This window comes from Marmota monax, unplaced genomic scaffold (assembly GCF_021218885.2).
Source record: "Marmota monax isolate L192 unplaced genomic scaffold, Marmota_monax_Labrador192_F-V1.1 WCK01_AAM20220418_F8-fsc00107, whole genome shotgun sequence".
In the NCBI taxonomy this organism is placed as follows: domain Eukaryota; kingdom Metazoa; phylum Chordata; class Mammalia; order Rodentia; family Sciuridae; genus Marmota; species Marmota monax.
This window is the reverse complement of record NW_026693761.1, coordinates 4,323,388-4,341,325: the sequence shown is the minus strand read 5'-3', so window position 1 is coordinate 4,341,325 and position 17,938 is coordinate 4,323,388. Positions and strand designations below refer to the sequence as shown.

Below are 17,938 nucleotides of genomic sequence, written 5' to 3'. Positions count from 1 at the left end.
GTTGGAAAGGAAAGATTGTGCTCGAGATTCTTCATGGCAAGTGGTGAGATCATCAGATCAAGTACAAACATAAAAAGACAAGAAATAATCACTAAATGTTTTAGGAAAATAAATGCCACATTAGATGGAGACCAAATTCCTCAGGCAAAAGAACCAAGACTAATTAGTAAGCTAAAAAGGCAAAACATCTATAAATGCCCTCAGAGGAAAGAGAATGATGTTAAAAAAAAAAAGACTCCGTTGTTATTGAATTTTTTTTTAAATGTCCTACTTCACAATCAGTGAGCTTACAAGAATATTCAAAGAGATCTACAAAGATGGAATAATAATAACAAAAAGGTCAAGGGATGAAAGATAAAAAGAAAAGGTAAGAAACTCCTAGGGCAAAACTAGAAGTTCCAACAATCAGGAGACAGAAAAATGAAGTGGAATACTTAACTAAGTAAGAATATTTATTATGCATAAAAAGATGAAATTTTTGTTTTGAAAGAGCCTACTAATACTGTGCTAAACTAATAGAAAATTCTCATATTTAGACAAATGAAGATGGAATGTCAAATCACAGAGAACACATTTTCATATTCACATTGATGTTTAATGAGCATCTCAAACTTCAAAGCTGGATACCACTCCCACATTCCCAGAGAGACACAAAAGTTGTTCCTTCAAAGTCCTCCCAGCCTCTGGTAGTAGTGACTTTACTTTCCAGTTGCTTGATTGAAAGCTTGGCATTCCTCCCTGATTTTTTTGTTTTATTCCCAAATTCACCACCATTTCTATCCCCGTCACACATAATAGTCCACATAGGATCTCTAGGTAGGATTTTTTTTTTTTTTGTAGAGGACATTACTGGTATAATTGCAAAATATTAACAGAGCCTATAGATTAAGTAATAGAATTTCATCTATGCTACTCTCCTAAATTTGATCATTGTATGCAGTTATATAAAAGAATATCTTGTCTTTAGAAAAATGTGCACTGCATATCATAGGGATAAAAATCATCATGTTCTTGGTTTCTTTTCAGATTGATCCAAGAAATTATAATATACATATTACATATAATATGTATATAAACATGAAAAGTCAATGTGGTAAAAATTAAAATTGGGGATTTAGGCAAAGCAGGCATTGAAGTTTTTTATACCCATGCTTACAACATTTCTGTAAATGTCCTGTGTAAAAATTATCTCTAAATTATAATATTACAAAATATTAAATTAAGTAAATCTGGGATTGGTGTACCTCTCACCACGCACATTGCAATGACTGTGGTTCAAGTCACATCACTGATTCCTGGGATCATAACAGCAAACTCAGGAATCCTCTCTTATTCTACTCTCTTACTGAACTGTTTCTTTTACAGTGTATTCACAACTCTATAACCAGAGTAATCTCTCTAAAGGTAAAGCAGAAAATGCCATCCTTCTTCTCCCAATCCTCAATGGCTTCTCATCTTACTCAGAGTCCAATTAAGATTTAGAAATGGTCTATACAGTCCTTCTGGATGTAAGTGATCCTTCTCATTCTCTATGTCTTTGATACTACCTCATATAAGTTTCCCCTTCATTAATATATGCCAAATAAACATGATAACTACTTGCTTTCTTCAAACAGGACTGGCATGCCCTGCCTCAGGTTCTATTCACATGAAGTTCTTCCTATGTGGCTCCTCTTTTCCCAGAAATCACACTACTTACATGCTCACCTCCTTCATGCCTCCAGTCACAGATTACTTTTTCAGTAATTTTCTTTAATGTTGATACTTAGCCACTTCTAACCAGCACACCTCTTATGATTTGGATGTGAGGTGTTCTCCAGAAGCTCCTGGGTTAATGCAGGAATGTTTGGAATCAAAATTATTGTATTTTTACAATCGTTTACAATGATTTACATCTAAAGAATTGAATCCATCCATCCCAGTTTGAATGAACTAACTGGGTGGTGATTGTAGGCAGGTGGGTATGGCTGCAGGAAGTGGGTCACTGGGAGCATGCCCTGGAAGGGTTTATCTTTTCTGTGGCTGTTCCTGTGCTCCCTACACCCTATCTTTCCCTGCAGCCATGATGATCTGCCTCACCTTGGGCCCTGAGTTATGGACTCAGCTAACTGCAGACTATCCTCTGAAACCAAGAACCAAAATAAACTTGCTAATGACATAGCACATGGTTTTTCTCCTGTGTTTGTTTTCCTTGTTGCTCCTTCCACTGGAATTCAAGCAACATGAGGACAAGACATCTGCTCTGTTCACATTTTTACCTTTAGAATCTGGAACAGTGCCTTTGTGTAAGAGCCTCTTGATAAACAATTGCTGAATGAACGAAACCAGACTTCTTCCAAGTTCCCAGAGAGCACAGAAACATCAGAAAATCTACGAAAAAATTATAAACAGTCATCAGAGTTTGACATATTGAATGCTGGAAAAATATCTGAATGGTTTTGAAATACTATTTTGAATTGGAAATTCTCCTTTCTACCAAACTAGTATTCAAGAGAGTGAAGAAGAGAGGCATGCTCTGACACACAAATACTCAGAATATTTATCTCTCTGGGATATCCCCTGAATTAAGAATATATATTCCAGCTAAATGAAAAAAAAACCCAAAAAGAAAATATATAGGATGCCAAAAAATACAGTAGTAAGCTAAAGTGTAAATGAAACAACACAACTAAATCTAAAATGTTAATGACAACACAAAATTAAAATTCCTATGGGTTTCAACATAGTGAGAGTGGGGAACATAAAACAAAGGGTGTATGCCAACATTTTTGTTTTACCAGGAAGGAAGTTGATATTGCCATTTAATTGTCGATAAATCGGAAAGTGTGAGATTAAACTCTTGATGAAAATTTCAGGGCAATTGCTTGGTGAACAGAAGTTGGTATCTGGCTTACAAATTACTCAAAGGAAAACATGAAGCACAGCAAACCCAATCAATCCAATCAGAGGCAGGAAGGAAAAAAGAAAACAGAAAACAAACAAGCAATCATAGTGCATAAACAAGTTTTAAAAGAAAATAATACAAAGTCAACATCTGAAATTATGCTCAATATGAATGATTTATAATTTGTTCCTTCTTCTACTTATAAAAAGGAGAAATTATCTCTACAGGTTTGTGAATATTCTAAATCCCAATTGAATTGTATGCTTTAAAAGGGTGAGTTTTCTTTCCCCGTGCATGTAGGAATATGTAACAAATCTCATTATTATATACAATGTGCCAATAAAAAATAAATTAAAAATAAAGAAAGGATAAATATTATATTTGGTGAGTCATCTCAGTAAAGTCATCATTTAAAAAGAAAGAGAGAGACTGTGTCTAACCTGAACCTTGGTGATGAGGAAGGAGAGGAAAAAATATAAAGAACTAAGACAGAGCAGGTGGAGGTAACTCAGTGGTAGATCATATGCTTATCATGCGTAAGGCCCTGGGTTCAATCCCCAGCACTCCTGCACCCACATCCCCCCAAAAAGACAGAGACTCAACAGTACTAATGACTACCCTCAGGGCAGAGCAGAGAAGTACTATCTGGACAGCTCAGTGGCAGTACTCAAGAGCTCTGGGAGACCCAGATAAAAGGTTTTTCTGAACTTATCACTCATTCTTCTTTGCTCCTGACTCTGTCTTTGGATTCCTTTTCTCCTACTGCACGCTGAACAGATGGGCCCATGGATCCTACCCCTGAGCACTCCATACAAGGGAACCAACCCTACTCATAGTCTTCACAGTGCTTCCCACTATCATCTTGCTTTTTTCTCACCCTTCTCCAGACCCATCCCTGTTCCCACTGTGTCTCCAAAGCAGAATGGACAATTGTCCCATAGATCAGAAGGCAAAAATCACAGAAGCATAGTGATAGAGTGAAGCATGGTGATCACAACTGCTGTTAAAGTGAGGAAGACACTGAGCCCATGCAAGGACCTTAACACAATTGGATGTCAGCTAAATCTCAGGTCCTGGGTTCCATTCCAGAACTGTTCCCATGATGTGGCACTGCTACAGGTGGACTCCAGAGACCACCTGTAGGTGGAAGCCAGCATCTATATGGCAGAGCCCTGATTTAAGTCCACCCTGATACTCCCCCTTCCAGGACAGAGCCAGGATGAATATCCAACACAGCTAGAAGAGACAGAACAGATTTCCTAACATGAGATTGTTGGTGGATAAATGGCAACCCTGCCTTCGAAATAGCCTTACAGCCAATTACATTTTGTTATTTTTGCTGAAAAAGAATAGCAGCAGTCACTTTAATCACTCACTATGGGAAAATCAAACAGCAGTTTATCCAAAATGTATTGAGAAAAGACTCTGGGATGACAGCTCCCACATTAAGGACCATCTCAGGGTAGCTAAAAAAAAAAAAAAAGAACGAAAGAAAGAAAGAAAAACAAAGCTGTCTAAAAATATCAGGAACAGGTGAAATACAACAATAAAAATCAACTGCAGAAATCCATTTGCGAGAATGATATGCCTAAGTAGCATACAAAAAGTTCCCCCCACACACGACATTTTTCTTTTCCTTTTTGCACTCTGTCATAGTCATCTTCCTATTCACAGACTGTTACAGAAGTTTGAAAGGAATCTCTTGGGTCTTCCACTACAGTGGCAAACAATTGCTTAGTTAGGCACCTTTGAATGAAAGACCTGCAGCTAATCAAAATACCCATTTCCACCAAAGAACAACATTATACCATTTCTCTATTCAATTCTATTATTTCTCCTATCACTTGAGGAGTTAAACATGGTGCTGACTTTGTAACTGGTGATGATGTCTTTTGGTTAACTAGAAGAGAAGCAGAAGTTGAGGTCTAAACTCCGTGAGGTTGAAACTCGGAGGCTTTGTGTTTTTATAGACAGAAGCCTAAATTGCTCGGCAAGACACATCTAACACCTGTTTCACCACCTGCTTCTTTACAAGGACCAGTCCACGAACTTTCCATTCCTGGGAAGAGCTTTGCACAGATCTTTGGTCTAGAAGTATGGAGATGTTCAGTGACTTCTGATCCTCACTGATGTCCCCCAGCCCATTATAGTTTATATATGAGGTATCCCCCAAAAGCTCATATATAAGACAAGTGCAAGGTTCAGAGGTGAAATGATTTGTTTGTTAGAGTCGTAACCTAATCAGTGGATTAATTTTTAAATGAAGGCAGGTAGGGTGTGGCTGGAGGAGACAGACCAGTAGGGACATAACTTTGAGATTTATATTTTGTCCTTGGTGAGTGGAGTTCTTTCTGTGCTTCCTGAATTCCATGTTTGAGCTGCTTCCCTCTGCCACACCCTTGTGCCATAATGTTCTGCCTCACCTCAGAACAAAGCAATGGATTTGGCCATCTATGGACAGAGACCTCTGAAACTGTGAGCCTCAAATAAACTTTTCCTCCTCTAATTGTTTCGGTCAGGTCTTTTGGTCACAGTGACAAAAAAGCTAACTAAAATAGACTTCTACTAGAACTATTGCTTCAAATTAATTTCTTGATTTCCAGAGATTGTGAATTGTTCTTAAGAAATAAGTCTGTGAAGTGGTGTCTGGAATTCTTGGGTGACCTGTGATGCTGTGGCAGATTTACCAGCTTTGCCATACCATCTCGCCTACCTAATCCCCAATCTCAAAAGATAGAGAAGCAATATGCCAGAGAAACATGTTTATGTAAACATTTAAAGGAGAAGGGCTTCAGACAGACAAATGTGGATATAGTACTCCTCCCTCTCTGTGGTTTCACTTTCCACAGTTTCAGTTATCCACAGTCAACTGTGATCCAGAAACATTATATGGAAAATTTCCAACCTGAACAATTCATAAGCTTTAAATTGCATGCCACTCTAGGTAGCATGATGAAATCTTACACTCCATCCCTCCCAAGACATGAATCATTTCTTTGTCCAATGTGTCCATACTGTTTATACTACCCACTCCTTAGTCACTGAGTAGTTATATATACTTTCAGATGTCACAGTATCACAGTGATCATGCTCAAGTAACCCTTAGTTTGTCTAATAACAGTTCCAAATCACAAGAAAAGTGATGCTGGTAATTTGCATATGCCAGAGAAAGGTCATAAAGTGCTTCCTTGAAGTAAAAAGAAGAAACTTCTTGACCTATGAAGGATAGAAAGAAAAACTTATGCCAAGGTTGAAGTTGCTGACATCTAAGGTTAGAAAACATTTTCACTCTCTGAAACTGTGAAGAAGAAGGACAAATATTGTACTAGTCTGCCTGTTACACCTCAAACTGCAAAATATATTGCAACAGTGAGTGACAAGGACTTGGTTAAGATGGAAAAGGCATTAAGTTATAGGGTTTGCTGTATCTGCAGTTTCAGCCAGCCAGGAGGAGCCTCCAAACCAATCCCCTCAGGAGGGGACTATTGTATTCAGCAATAAACTCCATGAGGCACCAAAACATAATGAAGCAAGAACAGGAAATCACGAAAGAATGCTATTTTCATGAGCATCCACAGAATCATGGTAGACTATTACTAGACTATTTCACTAGACTCATCTCTAGACTATTTCATGCATTTACCTGTCCACCTGCTTATCTGCTTCAACAGCAGTTTTATCTCCCCTTAGCGACTCCCAGAATTTTATTTCCTTTTCTTTTCAGTGTTTCTGTCTTTTATCTTATTACAAAACGAGGCAACACAATTAAATAAAGAAAAAATTAAATAAGCAGAAGAATTTTCCACTCTTTCAAATATTTTTGTATATTCCCTGCTAGTTTCTTTCTAAGCATGTTAGTCTGATAGTTATAATCACATTGTACCTCAATTTTCAACCAAATATTTTTCACTAGCAATTTATCAAAGTACTGAGCCTTGATGTCCCTGTACTTTTCAATGATTACATAATATCTCATCAAGTAGATGCTTCCAAAGTTATTTAATCAAATTGGCAGGGATGGTGTGTTTCCAACTTACTGTTGTTATAAGGAACTATGATAAATGCTTTTGCAATTTAAGCATTTTACATATTTTGGATGATTTCCAGAAGGTAATGTCCAAGAAAAGTGTGGTCATCCAGCATGGAAATATTTATAGATATAGATTTATAGTGCCAGATTTCCATTGAAAAATACAAAATATGACTTAAAGTCAAAAGTTTATTCCTGCTTTCTAATTTAAGTTGTTCATATTAAGTGGTTTTAAAATATGTAACCCAGATGACTTCAATCAGCCAACAGTCTTTACTCCCTGTTCTTGTAGGAAAAATTCTAAAATGAGCAAGAGGAAAGTACCATCCTCAAGTAACTCATCAGCCCTTGAGACATACATTAAATTCTCAGGCTTCAGTGAGCTAAGCAAAGGGTAAACAAAAGTTCTAAAGGTGTTTTTCTGTTCAAATGGTGCCTCTCTTTCACACCCAGAAAGTGCCCAGGTAGTACCACTGGCTTCCATCTTGGAGGCAAATATAAGCTGCCAGTAAGTTTAGATGTCATGCAAACAGAAATGCTGAGGAGGACCAGAAATGGAAAGTGATTTTAGCAAATGTGAACCCCTTTATTGAGGGAAAGAAGGCACTCCATTTGGAGAATTAACCAAAATCCATGATAGGAAAGCACTACACTCCCAAAGTGAACTTGATAAATCAGCTCATTCAGATCAAAGCTAATTTCTTCAAATCAAAGCTCCCGAGAAAGTAGCCAAGTAAATCTGTTGAGGATCATTCTTATTCCATTCCTAGTCCCAGATACCTCTGGGTTTATCATTTCTCACCCATAATGAGTGCATCTGTGGCAGCACAAGTGGTTGATAATTATAGAGTGTCAGGTCCTGAGTGCCTTGTCCATTCCTGACACTATGATGGAATTTCATGTTACTTGGAATCCTCTCAAACCATCTTTTCATCCAAAATATTAGATGAAGAAATTGAGGCTCAGAGAAGTTAAGCAATTCTCCCAGATTTTCTCAGCTAACAATTGGCAGCACTGAGATGAGACCATCAGGATATTTGACTCTGAAGCCCATGTTCTGTATCACCTGACAGGTACAATGTCAGAGCCACTGACATTGCCATCCCCTGCTGGGGAAAAAAAAAAAAAGAAAAGAAAGAAATGGACATTCCTTCCCTGCTTCATCCATACTCTCTGTCTGAGCTGAGAATTCTCAGCTTATCAGTCCTTGGTTTCTCACTGCAGTGTTTATTTCTGTATGACCAGTTAAAAGGATCTTTAAAGGCAATTAATTTGAATATTAGCAGGAGTCTTGGAGAAATAATTAGAATTGGTTCACTTGGTATTCTCTAAAGCCAATAAATGTCTTGAAAAGCAGTTCATCAGCTTGCAATGTAAGAAGAAAAACAAAACTGCATTAAAATTTTGATTACCAAAATTAAATTTGTCCTAGAGAGAACACTGAGCCTTTCTTAATTTCTCTTTATTTTTTTAACGTTAGGTCCTTGTCTCCCCTTGTTTGAGATTGGAAATCATGCCGAGAGATTGTTATAATAGGCCCTACCCACCTGTTTAGCCCCAGATGGTTGAGTCCAAGGAGGACCACATGTAGCCACAGAGAGGCACAAGGACTGTTACCCTGTGCCCAGCCATCCACACATGAGTGGCCAGATATGGCCCCCTTATGGAAGTTCCAGACCTGAGACGTGTCATCTTTCCTCTTCCTGCCTTCTTCTTGGCTCCTGGTTCACCTCCCCGGGGTCCTTTTGTAACATCAGCCTCACTGAAACTCACCCAACTGCCCTCAATCTATACTCCTTTCTCTTACTTCATGGATCCAGCCATAGCTTAGATGTTCCTTTCTGACCAAGGACCATCCCAACACCAGCCACCCCTCAGAAACTGGTTTTAGCCTGGCTCTGATGCTCTCAGGAGCATTTCCTCACCTCTTCCCTCCAAAAATTTAGCTCTTGCCCCCATACACAGGAATTGGAGTCTTTTCTGGCAAAAATCTTGGGAAACAAGAAGGATTGTGTCATTAATGTTTTTTCAATTTCCCACTGAATTCTCAACTCCAGCTGCCTCTGGGCTGCACATTCTAAACATAGCCAAAGTGAACTCAGTTTAGACAGTGTGTTTTCATCTGACAACAGTGACTCATGATTGACAGACATGTGCAGCAAAGGGTGAGGGGTGCATGTCAATATTTTTGCAGAAAGTAACTAAGCTGCTAGGAACATGTGGGCCTCTGTATAAGAAGGCCAGAACCAAAATAGATCCATTATTAAACACAGTGAGATCCATATTAGATGATAGAATGGTTAGAAGAGCTAACAACCATCAATTCTCTATGCAGATATTCAAACATGGGTTGGAAAATTTTTTGACAGATTTTTGTACAGAAAACTTATCACCAAATCTGATGGTCAGATAAGGTGGCCAATGCTGAGATTCTATGACATGATAAAGGCCTGGACTTTGTAGCCCTGTCTTCCTCTTTTTCTTAGCTCATACCAACTTCCATCTTGTACTCAAATTGCAGAACTATTGTCTGATAATGCTAGTTAGCAAGAAGCCAAAGGCATTGTTTCGCGGTCCCACCTCTGATTCTGTAACATCTGAACCAGCTAAGGCTATGTGGACATTTTGAAGTACAAATTGCTGATGCTTATATCACAGCTTTTCTGGAGTATAGGAGAAAATTCAGATGATCTGGTGAAACTCCCCATATACAAACTGTAAAGCTTACTCTTTATGCCTCCAAAATGCTTGCTCCCCACACCCTGATCAGGGAAGCCTAAGATAGCAGAGTACGGTGAATCAGAGCCCTGTTTGAGACACTGCATCCTCAAATTCTGTACTACTTGCCTGCATTGAAAACTTAACAATATTCTTTAGCTACATTTCAGTGATCCAGAGAGATCTTCATACTCTCTCTCATCCTTGTGATCTCAGAAAAGCCAAGACTTAAAAGGATGCGGATGGGGTTCTAATACCAGTTCATCTATCATTCCTGCTGAGAAATGTTTCCTTTGACAACTAGCTACTTTTTCAGGAAGCAGCATGAACAGAAGTCACTCTCTCTGTCTTAAATCAAGCTCATCAGCAAAAACAATTTTCTGACTCATATTTTCTCTAAAGTTTCTATTTTATCTTGAATCACTGTTTGCTTTCTTCATGGCATTTAATATGATGTCAAGTGGTAAATATATTTGTAGATTTGCATATTAAGTGGAAATTCTCATCATTAGACTAGAACATTCATAAGGGAGGTGACCATGACAGTTTAGACCATCACTAGTTTGTCTCTGGGCACATAGAAAATAGTAAATATTTTATTGACTATTTGCTTAAGGCTTCTCATATCCCTGGCTATTTATAATCTTTTCAATATAATGGATTTATTTTAGCTGAGAGAGAGAGAAACATAAGTACTTTCTCAGGCTGAGACCAGAGCATTCACTTCCTGGTGCATATTTTATTACACAATTATGTTCAGGAACCATATGAAAAATTTTACTTAAGATACATGTGTTAGCCTAATTGATGTGTAAAGGTTGTACAGTAAATGAATGAAGGATACAAAATAAAGAAGAACAACTATCCTCAAGCAGTTTATCGTTTAGTGAGGGAGACAGACCCATGGAGTAGAAATACATGAAGGTAGCATAAGACCATGCCACGAGAGCAGAGTGGTGGGAGAATAAGCCAACCTATGAGAAGGAGTAACCCAGGAAAGCCTCAGAAGAGAAGCTGATGTTAAAGTAGAGCAGGAGGGTGGAAAGGACTTGGCAGATAGAGAAAGGGTGAGAAAGAAAGTGGAGACAGGAAATATCAGGGGATGGCACTGAATTAGCTCATAGGGCAAATACCAAATGCATGTTAATGATCAATGTGATCTTCTCTGTTACAGTCTAAAGCATATCTATCAGCAAATATACAATCTCCATGTAGACTTTGACTATCTCATCCTAGTTTTTCAGAGACATCCTCAATCCAATTAACTTTTGTGGGGGAACAGATATTTCCGTGAGAAATATATTTGCTATTCCTCTTTTTAGTTCTGTTTTAGACCGTATGCTTAAGACTCAAAGAAAGTATAGCTTTCCCTTTCATTTACTTGGAAACAGATTTTTATTCTTCTTCTCACAAAGACTCATCCATGTTTTCCCTGATGATATCTACTCTATGTTCAAGATATAAAGTAAATCTGAACCTTAGTTGAAGACATGCATAATTAGCAAGGCCCATCTGTTGTCAGACAGTCATGGGCTGAACATGGCCTTCTTTCCCCATCATGGAAATCTGAGGCTCTCTGGCCAAGGAACTCGCCTATGTCTTCCTGGGAACCTTATATAAATCTAGACCCTAGTCAGTGTTCACAATATTCTCAGCCTCTTGGCAGGCATGTTATCCCTCTACAGCATATGAAGGAAAACGTTCCCCTAAATATTTAGAAATAAAAAATGTCAGTTGAAAACTTAGCTGTCACGTTCCATTTTAGAACAAAAGAGATATAAGGAAAGTAGTTGAAACATCATTTAGAAACAGAAATTCTTAAGAGGAAACCACATAAACTGGAGAAAAAAAAATCCCCAAACATTGCAGTGCATTAGTTTCTTGAACAAATGGTATTAATTCACCGAAAAATACAGAAGTTACCACTTTCAGCCAACAAGAAATTGAGCAAATTATGTTATGTGCATGTATGAGGATATGATACTGAATCCTGCTACTGTGATTATAACATACCAATTAAAACATTTTAAAAAAGAAATGATACTTTGGTCTTCACTTTCTTCACTTCTTTACTATGCCTACAAGGTGAACTGATTCCAAATAAAAGAGTCATTTTGACTCTTTGGAGTCCTTTGTTTTCTACTTAAGACTTGAGCATTATTTGTTTTTCTAAACTCTCTGTCTATCCTGTTACCTAACAAGATTTATTTTTTTCTGTGTCCCAGTTTCCCTCACCAACTTAATACACGTGGCCAAAATATTCTTAATTAGATTTTCATGCTCTATTATCATTTCACCCCTCCAAGAACATTTCATCATTCCTCCCAAAAAAGTAACTCTCCTACCTGCCTTAAAAGTTAGTCATACTTCTTTTATATCATATCATTTCAAGTTTTGACTACAGCTATTAATTTAGCTCTTCTCCATAACAAAATACAGATACCCAAGGTAAGAACTATGTCTTATTCTTTCCATTTCCCCCACAATTCTTAGCGGGACAGATATCTCTTTGATTCAATGGAATAATAAATGATATTGTAGACAGTTGTGTTTGTTGGTCTCCTCAGCCTCCATTTATGCATAATTTATGCATAATTTATACATAATTCCTCAAAACCCATTTCCATTTTAATATGTCCCTGTCGTTCTGAAGGAGTCCATGTCTCAGCCCCATGAATGGGTACTCAACTTGGACTAAACTAAATCGATCACAATATTTTATCTCCCACCTCACCACTAATCATAATCATAACTATTGACTTATAATGGATATATGACCTAAGGTGATCCAATCAGAATGATATCAGAACTCTCTGGAAATGCTACACAAAGACACATTCTCTTGTCTTAAAACAGTGGGATATGTATATTTGAAGCCTAGCAAGGCTGCAGTCAGTTATGTTATGACCATAACATTAAACATAGTATTAGTTTAGTATTAAACTAATACTCACTTCATGATGCTAATATCTCTTGGTTGCAGATATGTAGGTATCTAAGAACTGGAAGAAAATAAGAAGGAAAATCTACCAAGTTTTGAACCCTTAAAATTCTGATTAAATAAGGTTAAAATAAAGTCTGTTCAGCTTTAATTAATCGAAATGCTATGATTTAACAAGACCCCTTAGCTACAATTCAGTGATCCAGAAAGATCTTCATACTCTCTCTCACCCTTGTGATCTCAGAAAAGCCAAGACTTAAATGGAGGTGGATGGGATTCTAATACCAGTTCATGTTTCGTTCCTACGCAGGAATATTTGAATATGGAACCACTAATGAGATAAAATAGGTAAAGCAGCCACTCCATAAACAGAAATAGTTTCCCTGTCGTTTCCTTCACATCTAGAGGTCTTTGTCAAAAAAAGAAAAAGAAGGAGGAGGAGGAAGAAGAAGAAGAAAAAAAAAGAAAGAAAGAAATGTATCAATAACCAAAAGTTCTGGTAATAACATGTTTTGAAGAATTTAGGATAAACATCTTCTAAATTTCATGAGGATAACACTAATTCAAATGAGGACTTACTGGGTTCTTTGAAACTCCTAATGCTTGAGACACAGATTAATGGGAAGGTGTTGCAAAAAATCTAACAGCTTACATCCTGTTTCTACACATCACAGTAGCAAAGCATGGTGTAACACTGCTTTCTACACTAGTAGAAGATCAAAACAGCACAAAAGAAATTTGTGGTTTCTTGGGCTATATCTTTACAATGCAAAGTGTACATTGGAAAATGAAGATAATATAAGGGAAGAAGCTGCAATTTTCTTTATTGAAGTTTACTTAGATAAATTTAAGTTATCTAGACTGTTCTTATAACTTAAGTTGTTCACAAAGTTATGCAATCAGCAACAATTTACCAAGACTGCTAATGTACTAAAAATTCCTATAATAAATCTAATGCTATAGAACATAGTGGACTATGTGACTGCATAGTAATTCTCCTTTACTAATATATCTTTAGGTTGTTGAAATATAAGGAACAGCCACTTTTTCATTATTCTCAAGTTCTTATAGAATCTTATAAAGAAAATGTAGTCCTTTAATGTCCAAACCAACTGACTAAATCCATTAACAAAATTGTGGACTCTCATACTTTCAATTGCCATGATTAAATACAGTAATTTAAATGATAAAGTAGAAAAATATACTGAGCCTGCATCCCAGCCTCACCACTTAATGGCTGTGTAAATCTCTTCATTTCAAAATATTAGTACACTCAGCTTCGGAGAGAATAATAATAATGTGTGCCTTGCCAAACCCATAGGCTCTTAAGAGAGTACAAAGGATCTGCTACCAAAATATCTGGCATAAAAATCTGTCCAGCACTCTGTCTCAGCGGACTATCTAGAAAACGAAATGTGTATGGGAGGTGGGGGAAGATGAAGCAAGAAACATGGAAAAATAGTAGAAAAGCCATTGACTTTGCAGCTGAAAAATCTGTGTTTGAATTTCAATGCTATTACCTCTTTGGTCTTAGCAATTCATTTAATCTCCCTAAGTATAGTTTGTGCAAAGGAAAATTCATTATCAATATTGCAGGATTGTTGTGATCATTAAAGGAGACAATAAAGAGATGCAAGGGATCCAGTTTAGAAACTTGCATTAGGAAATTCCATAATAAACACTAACAAATTACACAGAATAGTCAAGGAGAGAGAGAAATAAGGTGTCAGTTATACAAATATGTGATTGACAGGTATTTTACAGAGTGAATTGAAGGCTCTTTAGCAGCAACTCTGAAGACAGTGTATATTTAATGTGATGAAGCAATGACAAATACAGTGTCTGAGAATTTTAATTGACTAATAACACTCTAGGCAAGCAAGTACAGCATTGGAAGCATGTGGAACACAGAAAAAGTAATTAGAACGATCTAAACAGCAAAAGAAGAAAAGAAATTTGAACAAAGACCAAACAGATATAGACAGATGGGCTAAAAGTTACTTCTCTTTTTTTAACAGTTTACTCATATCAAAGCATTATTAATTATCTTAGAATATAATGATATTGTATCTGCATTTCCTTAAATGGAACAAAGTTGAACTTAATTGATAAAACCTGTGTACGTTTGTGCTCAGGGGCCTGATTTGCCCAATTCTTTATCCATCCCTGATTGCATAACTTGACCACTACCACCACAGGAGACTTAGCAGTTCCTCCTACTTCAGAAACAGCATGTGCTTCTGGCCCTTGGCTTTGTGTTTGCCAGGTGACTTGCTCTGGCCAATAGACAAAGGTGGAAGTTATGGGCCTTAAGGGTTAGTGTTTGTGCACATACCCCTGTGTCTCCCTCATTACCATGAGAAAAGCATGCTGGACTAGCCATGGTCCCAGGAGAAGACAAAAGATTCAGGGAGTGAGGTTCCATCATTCAGAAGAGCCCAGCCTCAGTCCACTGATACCAGACATGGGAGCAGGCTGAAATCTGCAGAGCCACCCAGCTGAGCCAGACCAAATGACTGACCCTTAGCCAAGGCACAGGTCTATGAAGATAAATAATTGCTCTTTCATGCTATTGTGTCTTGGGATAACTTATTACACAGCATTTTGGTGGCAGTAGCTAACTGAACACAATGTTCTTAAGAGGCATCTTGATTTTTAAATTATTGTCCCCATCTGCTCATGAATAATTCCCAGAAGGGCATTCACTCTTTGTCATCTTTCAGATATCAGGTTTGCTTTTGAAAGAAAAAAAAAAGGCCTCTGATGCATGACCTGACACACTGATATATATCTAGAGAAAGAGAGAGAGATGGGGTGTATGCTGAATGCCATTCTAACTTCTGTGATTCAAACAAAAGCAATATTAAGTAGGCAAAAGAAATCCTCTTGCTATCCTTCTTGTCTTTGCTCCTTCCATCATCTGGATTATCTGTCCCATGTGTTCCCCATGCATACACGTCTTGAGTCCCTTAACCACTCTCAATCCTCTGGTTCTTCTCTCTACAGCAGCATACATCACCTATTAGGGCAAACCCAGGGGAAAGGTAGGAGATAAACCTTTGTTTCCAAGAGGGTCACAGGCAGGACCCCAGTCACTGCAAGCTCACTTGTGTCCCAAGGCCAGTCAGTGTCTTGCCCACTCTTTGTCTTGGTGCTTCTCTCTAGGGCAGAGTCTGTCTTCCTAAGACCTGCCCATTGGTTTTGAGATTTTACCACTAATTAACTAATAGACAAGAAATATGAAAGATAGATTTCTGGAAAAAGTTACAAAATATTTAGAAACTTCAAAGTCCTAAAGTGGTTTTTAGTTGGGGATTCTGGAATTGAAGACTGAGTTCTTAAACCTCCAGCAATTCTGTCTGCATTTAATGAAACCCTTGGGCTGTTGTTCAGAAAATTCAGTGTAATATTTTGTCTGCAGTTAAAAATTTGCATCTCTGAGACACCTAGTTTGCTAGATCACTTCCTATTCAATAACATTTAAATAAATCCTGTAAGAAGTATTTCTGGCAAAAACCAGGAGACAGGCAGAGGCTGTGGGATTTCAGAGAAAAAATTGCCTGCAGCTAGGAGACTTGCAGGAAGCTCCCAGGTGAAGTTTGAAACAGGCAGACGTTGAGATCAATGACTTAAATTGGCCAGGAGAGGTAGAATTTTTCTAAAGGGCTTGATTTTTAAGAGGAGTTGACCCAAAGGAATGAATATGGGATGGAAAATTGAAGATCCCAAGTATATTTAGACTCAGAACAGCAGGCAGATCTTCTCCCTAAAAAGTCACTCCAGAAAGGTACGCACTGGGTCAACCCACTGTTTATCTGTTCCTGATTCCCTTGATTATTCCAGCATCCTCTCCCAGGTAGCATAAAGTGAGTTCATCTGTACTTGAACAAGACTTCAGCTCAGGAGAAAACTTACTGTGGCTGTTCATAAGACAACATGTAGACCAGTGGCACTCAGTCAATGTGCTGGCAGCATCAACATCACTAGAGTCTCATCCAGACCTGCTGATCAGGAGCTCTGGGGCAAGGCGCAACAGTCTGGTATTATTAAATATATGGTGCAGGTACATCCTGGCCATGTTAAAATTTAAGAATCAGTGATGTAGGTCACTTTGAACCAGTCATCTCTCTGGCCATGATGCATCTGCCTAAAAAGTAAGAAGCCGACTTGGATGATTTCAATAGATTCTTGTAGCTCCATTATTCCTCAGTGTTATTCCAAATAATATCAGTCTCTTCTTCCCTTCTTTTTTTTCTTGTTAATTCATTGATGTTGCAGAATGTAAAGGAATATTTTGAGACTCATATCATACAGTGATACATTCCCCCTCTCACACTTTAAAGGACCTGAAATGCCCTTAGTTATAACAATCACACCGACTATTGGACTAAGCAAGTACAGAGTCCTAATGCCCAGCGGGAGGAATAAAAGACTTATATAAATAATAAATAAATAGCAATTAAAACTGTACAAGCAAAAGAAAAATATCCTTCTAATACTTGTGAGTTCTATCCAGAAATAATAACCATCACAGTGACAATAAGCACCCTTGGCATTCACACTATAAGCATTTATTAAAAATCATTTCCCACTGAAAGTACCCAGTATGCCTGCCAGAAAGAAGGAGAGTTGAGACTATACTTTTAAAATATATGTATGTCCTTGGAGCTGGGGTTGTGGCTCAGTGGTAGAGTGCTTGCATAGTATGTGTGAGGCACTGGGTTCAATTCTCAGCACCATATATAAACAAATAAATAAATAAGAGTCCATCAATACCTAATAAAAATTTTTAAAAATACGTGTCCTTGACAAATCAACAACTTTGTAAGGTGTAAATTTTATGTTGACTTCTACTCAAGAAAAATGGGGAAAAACTGAGATAATCGGGAAAATTTAAGGAGTATCTAATTATTGGAAGATTTTAAAGAATTATTTGGGGCAACATAATATTACAATTTTTTAAAGTCATCTTTTAGAGATATATATGGATGAAATGATGTATTTGTGGGGGTTGGAGATGAGCTAGAATAAATCAAACCAGAGCACCCTTGAGTGGAATGTGTGTAGCTGAGTGTAGCTGAGTAATGGGTATAAGGAGTTCACTACTCTCTACTGCGTATTTAAAATTTTCCATAATAACATTTTAAAATTACTAATCTGAAAACATAAGAATAAGGGCAGAAAACTGTCAAATTTAAAAGAAAAAAAGCAAATAATGATGAAAGTTAATGACACTTTGATTTTTCTATTGTGAAAAGTGACACATGACTGAAGTCAGTGCCTCCAAAGACACACTGGCTGTGGCACTTCCTCAGGGTCACCAAGTATCCGCAGTTTCTCTACTGGGAACCCATTCTTGTTTTGC

The 17,938-nt window shown here is 37.5% G+C and overlaps 1 protein-coding gene across 7 annotated transcripts in view; it reads right to left on the bottom strand.

The window, feature by feature from the left end:
• The window catches only part of Gpr141 (G protein-coupled receptor 141), a 59,354-nt gene that overhangs the window by 15,801 nt on the left and 25,615 nt on the right, over positions 1–17,938 (bottom strand). For all 7 annotated transcript variants that reach the window (XM_046460623.2, XM_046460622.2, XM_046460624.2 and 4 more), the window contains one exon: positions 2,259–2,370. The gene's annotated coding sequence lies outside the window, so the exon portion shown is untranslated. The remainder of the gene's footprint in view (positions 1–2,258; positions 2,371–17,938) is intronic.